This window comes from Mesoplodon mirus (genome assembly GCF_964341445.2).
Source record: "Mesoplodon mirus genome assembly, chromosome: 8".
NCBI lineage: Eukaryota > Metazoa > Chordata > Mammalia > Artiodactyla > Ziphiidae > Mesoplodon > Mesoplodon mirus.
The window spans coordinates 39,346,420-39,358,150 of record NC_138984.1 but is presented as its reverse complement, the minus strand read 5'-3'; positions in this window follow the sequence as shown (position 1 = coordinate 39,358,150).

Here is an 11,731-nt window from a genome sequence, read left to right as displayed (position 1 = left end):
GGAGGGAAGAGAGAGGGGATGAGAGAGGGGTGGGGAGTGGGGGTGGGACACAGAGAGGTTGGTTGATTCCAGAGTTCGTTGAAGAAAGGGGTAGATTTATTTTTCCTCTATGATGGCTTAGAGAAGCAGCAAGAGCACAGAAGTTTCTTATTTCCTGTCAACTGAGCATCTTCAGAATCACTACGGGTTCCACCCTTCACCTTGCCCTAGTGGAGAATAGAGATATAGCATCTGAAAAAATGCATAAGCAAATAAGCACCATTGTCCCATCTTAAAAACAAAACAAACAAACAAACAAAAAACTTTGAGATATAATACAAATACTATACAACTCACCCATTAAAATTGTGCAATTCAATTATTTTTGTATATTCATAGAGTTGTGTATCCATCATCACAACCAGTTTTAGAACATTTTCATTATCCCAAATAGAAAGTCCACACCCCTTAGCCATCACCCCAATACTTTCTCTTTTTCAACTCTTTGGTCACTTGCTGTAACACTGCAAAAAGTAATATTGTTATCTAATTTATGCAACTCCCTAACTTACACAATCTATAATTTTCCTGTAAATTCTGACTCCAGAAATCTAAAGAACTAGACCAGCTATATTATAGTAACCTATTGAATGTACTAGAAACATTGTTAACATTCTTCCCTTATTTATTACCCTTCAACACAGATGCCCAAATTAATTCGTCAAACCTGTCAATAACTATATGTTCCTTCTCACTCTTTAAATTACTATTAGATACGCTCTGAGGTTTTTAATTACTTTGAGGAGACTTCAATTATTTTTTGCTTCTTTCAGTATTGTCTTTGGTAAGTGAAATACCTTTTAGGATACAATAAATTATTTAAAATCTTTGAATTATATTAATGGGGACAAACAAAAAAGACATTGAAATTCCTTGGAGGTAGTTCTGCTTTGTTGGGGATTAATCATAACCTTTATTAATGCACCACCTCTTATTTTAGTTCCTTAATTTAAGCATAACGTACAAAAACAAGTGAATGTCCAGAGGGGAACAAAGGAAATAAAGGATTATAAAAATGAGTAGGTACGGAGAAATTAGAAATGGGTGCTTAGTATTGTTTCATTCTGAAAAGAAGAAGGCTGAGGAACAACTTGGCTGTCCTCAAGTTTACAGAGAGGATATTAATTCATCTCCATCTCCACAGACCCTTACATATACACTCTTCCTGGACAACATCATCTACTTCCATCATTTCACCTGCCATTTATATTCAACATGGATTGTGGGTTTATAGCTCCAGCCCTAAGCTTCTCTTTTGGTTCTAGACTCACATATCCCACTGGACATCTTTACTTAGATGTTACATGAAACTCAACACATCCAAACTGAACTCATCTTTCCCCTCTGTGGCCCTTGATTCCAGCCTCATAGTGTTCACACCTTTGTGTAACCCTTTCCCCCTGACAGTGGATGGGGCCTGAGACTTGCTTCTAACCAGTAGAATACGGCAAAGTTGGTGGGATGGCACTCCTGTGGCATTAAGTTATACTAGATTCTGTCTTGCTAGCAGACTTCCTCTAGGGACTCCTTGTTGGCTAAACAAAGTTAGTAGTCATGTTGGGAGAGTCCAAGTGGCGAGGATCTGTGGCCAGCCTCTAGAAACTGCAAGTGGCCTCAAGGAGCTGAGGGCAGCCTCCAGCTGTCATCATCAATAAGCTGGGGCCCTCAGTTCTACAATCACAGGACATGAATTTTGCCAACAATCTGAGTGAGCTTAGAAACATATACTTTCCCAGTTGACCCTCCAGATGAGAATGCAAACTTGGCCAATACCTTGACTACAGCACTGTGAGACATTAAGCAGAGGACCCAATTAAATCATGCCCAGATTTCTGGCTCACAGAAACTTTGAGATAATGTGTTGTTTTAAGCTACTAAGTTTGTGGAAATTTGTTACACAGCAGCGATAACTAATATACCCCAGAATCTCATCCACTTCTGCTTTTCTCTGTCTCCTTATGGCTATATGTTCTACCCTGTTGACCAAGCCATCCTGAATTCTTCCCTCTTCACCTCTACATTCAACCAGTCTCTGTGGGCCACCATTTCTGCCTCCTGAATAGCTTCTTAATTTAACAATTCGAAGACTCTGTTCCATGGACTGTAAGTAGATACTGCACACACAAAAATTTTTCAGTAGTATATCAAGTATGCCATATATAAATTCAGATCTTCAGAATCGTTTGCCTGGATATTGCTATAGCCTTTTAATCAGTTTCTCTATATCTATCCTTTCCTGTTTCCAATCTGTTCTCATAGAACTACAAATCTATCTTTCTAAAGCGTAAATCTAACTATTCCGCTCCCTAGGCAATAACTTCATATTTACTGACAAAATTCCTTAGCATAACTTTGATCCAACTACCCTTGTCTAGTTTCATTTCTCACCATTTCTGCTCTACTCACACTGCACTTTCAGTTCCCATATATATCTTACTTTTCCCCACAAACACACTTGCACAGACTGTTCTTCCATCCTGGAGTTCCCTTTCTGTCCTTAAGTCAACAGGACAACACCTACTCATCTCTTTTTACTTAATCTTGGCATTATTTCCTCCAGAAAATTTTCTCAGACCTCACTACCTGGATCCATGTGAGATGTCCTCTTGAGATGCCTTTCCTATGTACTCTCTGGGCCTTATTAGGCTTGATCACAGCAGATGGGTTGTTTGCATTTCAGTCTCTTTTATGAGATAGTGATCCCCTTGTCTTCTGGATTCTTGTCTTATTAATTTCTGTTCCCCCTGTAGTTAGCATTGTGTCTGACCCAAGCAATAAATGGTTGTTTAATTAATGAATCAATAAGCTTACACTTTTAAGATACATGGAAGTTGGCAGAGAATGCAGTTAACTACACAGTGAGAAGGTATTGACTCTTGGAGCAAGATGTGAAAGAGAAAAGTAGTCTTTCCTCTGCCCTCAGCTCAAGGTTAAGTTCCCATTTCTAAGGCATGTGCTTCACAGGCGCTTCATCTTTGCAGAGAGAGCTGGAGGGGGATTGAACATGGTTCTTTAAGCTTCAGTCTTGGCTCAACACATTTCTAAGATCTTTGAGGCACTGATGGAAATAGTAGAAATCTGGGGATAGGGCAAAATGTCATCTCAGAGCTACAATCAGTCTTTGAGTATTGGAAGATATAGAGAATTGAATGCAGCTTTGATATGAGTTATTTTTAATTTGAAAAAAAGCCACCCAAGTAGAACATTTAAATATACAAAAGAAAACTGGAGCCCATGTAAAACGGTGTAGAATTGGAGTTCTGTGATTTTTAGTTCAGGTCTTCCCAATACCTGAAACAGAATCAGGACTTGGGTACACGTTGTTTATTTAGGAGGTGATCCCAGGAAGCTGAAATAAAAGGGTGGAAAGAATGAAATAGAGAAAGGAGAAGAGCAAACAAAGAGTGCCTCATTGACCTGTGGGCAATTGGGGTTTGATTCCTCCTGGGAACCCTCTGAAGAACCATGTAGAATGTGCTCCAAAATCATTTTACTAAAGAACTGGAGGGGGGATGGTTATTCTCTCACCTCCCTCCACCATTGGTTGATGGTTGCCCACAGGGCTGTTAACTATCCCCTCCTCCAACTTTCCAGCTGAGCCTGCTTGTTCTGAGTGGCCTTCTGTGGCTTCAGAGAAAACCATGAGCTAGAAAGGTGGAGAGATTTCACTGCCCACATTGAGACTAGACACTGGCATTGTGCTTGGAATTGTCCACCACCTCTGTGCTGGAATCACATGAGCTAACGGGATATGACATGGGACACCCAAGTGTCTGCTCTGTGTGTTCTAAGAAGCTGAACTGAATTTGTGATCATGGATTTGTCTCTTTGCTTGAGCCAGAACTGAATCTCTGCAATCTGTGTCCTCTTTGGAGAAAAGTTTACTGTGAGTAGACTTAAACTGCACTGTGCCCATAGAATGTTGCTGGGTTCTGATGAGATGGCTGTGTTCTCACTTGAATGGTTATCACAGACAAGACCCCGTAATCCTAAGAATGGCAGGAGCATATGCATACATTTTCATCTCACACTGGAGAAGAGGTCATAAAAGAAACTAGACTGGGTTTGACAAAGCTCATCTCAGACTGAATTGCTGCTGTCCCACGTATATTATTTAAAATATAATAACACAGGGTTGAGAACTGTTTTTAAAAATCTGTCTCTCTGCTATTTGGAAGTGGGGGATTTAAGGTTGCAATTTCTCTGCTGCTGGGAGTGCATCTCCCGTACTCATATCAGATACTGTGCATTGAGATGCCATGTCAGGGAGGGTAGTCGAGCTGTTATGAAGGGTGTGATTATTGTCACTGTCAATCATCTTTGGAAGATAAAGACCTTAAATAGGGTGAGAAGGGAACTTTCTCCCCTTCTCCAGGCCTGGGTTCCAAGTACATGAAGCTATTCATAAGAGGTGAAGGAAACCAGCCTTTGCCACAGAAGCAATGTGGTAACTAGGCAGAAGAGAAGCTGTATGGATGAACCAGGGTTACAAAAACAGCCACAACAGGTAGCCAGTAGTCTGTACTGGGTTTCCCTTCCATATCCTCTGAGACTTCAGTGAAGTTTTTTTTACAGCATAGAGTCTAGCTTCAAGCTCAGCTGTGAGGATTTAAGTTTGTGCTTGATTTGGAGTGCTCTATTCTAAAATTCAAGTGAAGAGAGTATGTCCAAAAGGATAAGGGTGATAATGGGGTCATATCTGCAGAGAGGTCGGGAGGAATGGTGGCAAATAAAAGCCATTGGGATTCTGCAAAATGGAGGTCAACAGTGCCATTTCAAATGGCCATTACAGGAAAGTATTGAAGCTAGTCACCCAATTACAATATCTAAAGAGAGATAAGAGAAATGGAAAACAATCAGTTCAGAACATTCTTTCCATTATAAGCTAAGAGAAATAATGTGGTTTTTTAGTTAAAAATTATTTTAACTGTCACACCCTCAAATTCAAACTGAGTCTTAGATTATGACTTCCCAAAGTTACAAATCTAGAAAGTTTTTCTCCCTCAAGTTCAATTATTTTCCAGCTGGAGACCTTCAAGATGACAGAGGAGTAAGACGTGGAGATCACCTTCCTCCTCATAAATACATCAAAAATACATCTACATTTGGAACAACTCTGATAGAACACCTACTGAATGCCGGCAGAAGACCTCAGACTTCTCAAAAGGCAAGAAAATCCCCATGTACCTGGGTAGGGCAAAAGAAAAATGAAAATCAGAGACAAAAGAATAGGGATGGGACCCGTACCTCTGGGAGCGAGCTGTGAAGAGGGAAAAGTTTCCACACACTAAGAAGCCCCTTCCTTTTCTTCTGAGCCATGTGGCTGTCAGGGTCTTGGTGCTCTGGCAAGGCAACAGAAGAGCTAACACCTATCTTTCTCAAACTCTTCCAAAATACAGCAGAGGGAGGAACACTCCCAAACTCATTCTACGAGGCCACCATCACCCTGATACCAAAACCAGACAAAGATGTCACAAAAAAAGAAAACTACAGGCCAAAACCACTGATGAACATAGATGAAAAATCCTCAACAAAATACTAGGAAATAGAATCCAACAGCACATTAAAAGGATCATACACCATGATCAAGTGGGGTTTATCCAAGGAATGCAAGGTTTCTTCAGTATATGCAAATCAATCAATGTGATAAAACATATTAACAAGATGAAGGAGAAAAACCATATGATCATCTCAATAGATGCAGAAAAAGCTTTCGACAAAATTCAACACCCATTTATGATAAAAAACCCTCCACAAAAATAGGCATAGAGGGAACTTACCTCAACATAATAAAGGCCATATATGACAAACCCACAGCCAACATCATCCTCAATGGTGAAAAACTGAAACCATTTTCACTAAGATCAGGAACAAGACAAGGTTGCCCACTCTCACCACTATTATTCAACATAGTTTTGAAAGTTTTAGCCACAGCAATCAGAGAAGAAAAATAAATAAAAGGAATGCAAATCAGAAAAGAAGTAAAACTGTCACTGTTTGCAGATGACATGATACTATACATAGAGAATCCTAAAGATGCTACCAGAAAACTACTAGAGCAAATCAGTGAATTTGGTAAAGTAGCAGGATACAAAATTAATGCACAGAAATCTCGTGCATTCCTATACACTAACGATGAAAAATATAAAAGAGAAATTAAGGAAACACTCCCATTTACCACTGCAACAAAAAGAATAAAATACCTAGGAATGAACCTACCTAAGGGGACAAAAGACCTGTATGCAGAAAACTATAAGACATTGATGACAGAAATTAAGGATGATACAAACAGATGGAGAGATATACCATGTTCTTGGATTGGAAGAATCAACATTGTGAAAATGACTCTACTACCCAAAGCAATCTACAGATTCAATGCAATCCCTATCAAACTACCAATGGCATTTTTCAGAGAACTAGAACAAAAAATTTCACAATTTGTATGGAAACACAAAAGACTCCAAATAGCCAAAGCAATCTTGAAAAAGAAAAATGGAGCTGGAGGAATCAGGCTCCTGGACTTAATAGCTACAGTCATCAAGACACTATGGTACTGGCACAAAAACAGAAATATAAATCAATGGAACAGGATAGAAAGCCCAGAGATAAACTTAAGCACATATGGTCACCTTATTTTTGATAAAGGAGACAAGAGTATACAATGGATAAAAGACAGTCTCTTAAATAAGTGGTGCTGGGAAAACAGGAGAGCTACATGTAAAAGAATGAAATTAGAACACTCCCTAACACCATACACAAAAATAAACTCAAAATGGATTAAAGACCTAAATGTAAGGCCAGACACTATCAAACTCTTAGATGAAAACATAGGCAGAACACTCTGTGACACACATCACAGTAAGATCCTTTTTGACCGACCTCCTAGGGAAATGGAAATAAAAACAAAAATAAACAAATGGTACCTAATGAAACTTAAAAGCTTTTGCACAGCAAAGGAAACCTTAAACAAGAGGAAAAGACCACCCTCAGAATAGGAGAAAATATTTGCAAATGAAGCAACTGAAAAAGGATTAACCTCCAAAATATACAAGCAGCTCATGCAGCTCAATATCAAAAAAACAAACAACCTGGGCTTCCCTGGTGGCGCAGTGGTTGAGAGTCTGCCTGCCGATTCAGGGGACATGGGTTCGTGCCCCGGTCCGGGAGGATCCCACATGCTGCGGAGTGGCTGGGCCCGTGAGCCATGGCTGCTGAGCCTGCGCGTCCGGAGCCTGTGGTTCATGATGGGAGAGGCCGCAACAGTGAGAGGCCCGCGTACCGCAAAAAAAAAAACAAAAAACAAACAAAAAAACAACCCAATCCAAAAGTGGGCAGAAGACCTAAGTAGACATTTCTCCAAAGAAGATATACAGATGGACATGAAAAGATGCTCAACAACACTAATCATTAGAGAAATGCAAATCAAAACTACAATGAGGTATCACCGACACCAGTCAGAATGGCCATCATCAAAAACTCTAAATGCTGGAGAGGGTGTGGAGAAAAGGAAACCCTCTTGCACTGTTGATGGGAATGTAAATTGATACAGCCACTATGGAGAACAGTATGGAGGTTCCTTAAAAAACTAAAAATAGAACTACCATATGACCCAGCAATCCCACTACTGGGCATATACCCTGAGAAAACCATAATTCAAAAAGAGTCATAGAGACTTCCGGGTAAGATGGGGGAAGAGTAAGACGCGGAGATCACCGTCCTCCCCACGGATACACCAGAAATACAGCTACACGTCGAACAACCCCTACAGAACACCTACTGAACGCTGGCAGAAGACCCCAGACCTCCCAAAAGGCAAGAAACTCCCCACATACCTGGGTAGGGCAAAGCGGAGAGATTCCCGCACGGAGGATCGGTGCCGAGCGGCACTCACCAGCCCGAGAGGCTTGTCTGCTCGCCCCGGCGGCGCTGGAAGCTGAGGCTCGGGCTTCGGTCAGAGCGCAGGGAGAGGACTGGGGCTGGCGGCGAGAACTCAGCCGGAAGGGGGCTAATGAGCCACAGCTAGCCGGCAGGGAGTCCGGGAAAACTCTGGAGCTGCCGAAGAGGCAGGAGACTTTTTCTTCCCTCTTGGTTTCCTGGTGCGCGAGGAGAGGGGATTAAGAGCGCTGCTTAAAGGGGCTCCACAGACGGGCGCGAGTCACGACTGAAAGCGCGGAGCCCAGTGACGGGCATGGGACGCTGGGGCTGATGCTGCCGCTGCCAAGAATCCTATGTGCGAGCGCAGGTCACTGTCCACACCGCCCTTCCGGGAGCCTGTGCAGCCCGCCACTGCCGGGGTCCCGGGATCCAGGGGCGGCTTCCCTGGGAGAACGCACGGCGTGCCTCGGGCTGGTGTAACGTCACGCCGACCTTTGCCGCTGCAGGCTCGCCCCGCACTCCGTGCCCCTCCCTCCCGCCAGGCCTGAGTGAGCCAGAGTCCCCGAAGAGGCTGCTCCTTTAACCCTGTCCTGTCTGAGCGAAGAACAAACGCCCTCTGGCGACCTACACGCAGAGGCGGGGCCCAATCCAAAGCTGAGACCCAGGAGCTGTGAGAACAAAGAAGAGAAAGGGAAACCTCTCCCAGCAGCCTCAGAAGCAGCGGATTAAAGCTCCACAATCAACTTGATGTACCCTGCATCTGTGGAATACATGAATGGACAACAAATCATCCCACATTGAGGAGCTAGGAGTCAGTGCTGTGCCTCTGAGGTGGGAGAGCCAACTTCAGGACACTGGTCCACAAGAGACCTCCCAGCTCCACATAATATCAAATGGCGAAAATCTTCCAGAGATCTCCATCTCAACACCAGCACCCAGCTTCACTCAACGACCAGCAAGCTACAGTGCTTGACACCCTATGCCAAACAACTAGCAAGACAGGAACACAACGCCACACATTAACAGAGAGGCTGCCTAAAATCATAAAAAGTCCGCAGACACCCCAAAACACACCACCAGACGTGGACCAGCCCACCAGAAAGACAAGATCCAGCCTCATCCACCAGAACACAGGCACTAGTCCCCTCCACCAGGAAGCCTACACAACCCACTAAACCAACCTTAGCCACTGGGGACAGACACCAAAAACAACGGGAACTACGAACCTGCAGCCTGCAAAAAGGAGACCCCAAACACAGTAACATAAGCAAAATGAGAAGACAGAAAAACACACAGCAGGAGAAGGAGCAAGATAAAAACCCACCAGACCTAACAAATGAAGAGGTAATAGGCAGTCTACCTGAAAAAGAATTCAGAATAATGATGGTAAAGATGACCCAAGATTCTATTTCCCAGATCCAAAATCTTGGAACTAGAATAGACAAAATGCAAGAAACAGTTAACAAGGACCTAGAAGAACTAAAGATGAATCAAGCATCGATTAAAAACACAATAAATGAAATAAAAAATACTCTAGATGGGATCAATAGCAGAATAACTGAGGCAGAAGAACGGATAAGTGAGGTGGAAGATAAAATAGTGGAAATAACTGATGCAGAGCAAAATAAAGAAAAAAGAATGAAAAGAACAGAGGACAGTCTCAGAGACCTCTGGGACAACATTAAACGCACCAACATTCGAATTATAGGGGTTCCAGAAGAAGAAGAGAAAAAGAAAGGGACTGAGAAAATATTTGAAGAGATTATAGTTGAAAACTTCCCTAATATGGGAAAGGAAATAGTTAATCAAGTCCAGGAGGCACAGAGAGTCCCATACAGAATAAATCCAAGGAGAAATACGCCAAGACACATACTAATCAAACTGTCAAAAATTAAACACAAAGAAATCATATTAAAAGCAGCAAGGCAAAAACAACAAATAACACACAAGGGAATCCCCATTAGGATAACAGCTGATCTCTCAGCAGAAACTCTACAAGCCAGAAGGGAGTGGCAGGACATAATTAAAGTGATGAAGGAGAAAAACCTGCAACCAAGATTACCCAGCAAGGATCTCATTCAGATTTGATGGAGAAATTAAAACGTTTACAGACAAGCAAAAGCTGAGAGAGTTCAGCACCACCAAACCAGCTTTACAACAAATGCTAAAGGAACTTCTCTAGGCAAGAAACACAACAGAAGGAAAAGACCTACAATAACGAACCCAAAACAATTAAGAAAATGGGAATAGGAACATACATATCGATAATTACCTTAAATGTAAATGGACTAAATGCTCCCACCAAAAGACACAGATTGGCTGAATGGATAGAAAAACAAGACCCATATATATGCTGTCTACAAGAGACCCACTTCAGACCTAGAGACACATACAGACTGAAAGTAAGGGGATGGAAAAAGATATTCCATGCAAATGGAAACCAAAAGAAAGCTGGAGTAGCAATTCTCATATCAGACAAAATAGACTTTAAAATAAAGACTACTAGAAGAGACAAAGAAGGACACTACATAATGATCAAGGGATCGATCCAAGAAGAAGATATAACAATTGTAAATATTTATGCACCCAACATAGGAGCACCTCAATACATAAGGCAAATAATAACAGCCATAAAAGGAGAAATCGACAGTAACACAATCATAGTAGGGGACTTTAACACCCCACTTTCACCAATGGACAGATCATCCAAAATGAAAATAAATAAGGAAATACAAGCTTTAAATGATACATTAAACAAGATGGACTTAATTGATATTTATAGGACATTCCATCCAAAAACAACAGAATACACATTCTTCTGAAGTGCTCATGGAACATTCTCCAGGATAGATCATATCTTGGGTCACAAATCAAGCCTTGGTAAATTTAAGAAAATTGAAATTGTATCAAGTATCTTTTCCAACCACAATGCTATGAGACTAGACATCAATTACAGGAAAAGAGCTGTAAAAAATACAAACACATGGAGGCTAAACAATACACTACTTAATAACAAAGTGATCACTGAAGAAATCAAAGGGGAAATTAAAAAATACCTAGAAACAAATGACTATGGAGACACGACGACCCAAAACATATGGGATGCAGCAAAAGCAGTTCTAAGAGGGAAGTTTATAGCAATACAATCCTACCTTAAGAAACAGGAAACATCTCGAATAAACAACCTAACCTTGCACCTAAAGCAATTAGAGAAAGAAGAACAAAAACATCCCAAAGTTAGCAGAAGGAAAGAAATCATAAAAATCAGATCAGAAATAAATGAAAAAGAAATGAAGGAAACGATAGCAAAGATCAATAAAACTAAAAGCTGGTTCTTTGAGAAGATAAACAAAATTGATAAACCATTAGCCAGACTCATCAAGAAAAGAAGGGAGAAGACTCAAATCAATAGAATTAGAAATGAAAAAGGAGAAGTAACAACTGACACTGCAGAAATACAAAAGATCATGAGAGATTACTATAAGCAACTCTATGCCAATAAAATGGACAACCTGGAAGAAATGGACAAATTCTTAGAAATGCACAACCTGCCAAGACTGAATCAGGAAGAAATAGAAAATATGAACAGACCAATCACAAGCACTGAAATTGAAACTGTGATAAAAAATCTTCCAACAAACAAAAGCCCAGGACCAGATGGCTTCACAGGTGAATTCTATCAAGCATTTAGAGAAGAGCTAACACCTATCCTTCTCAAACTCTTCCAAAATATAGCAGAGGGAGGAACACTCCCAAACTCATTCTACGAGGCCACCATCACCTTGATACCAAAACCAGACAAGGATGTCACAAAGAA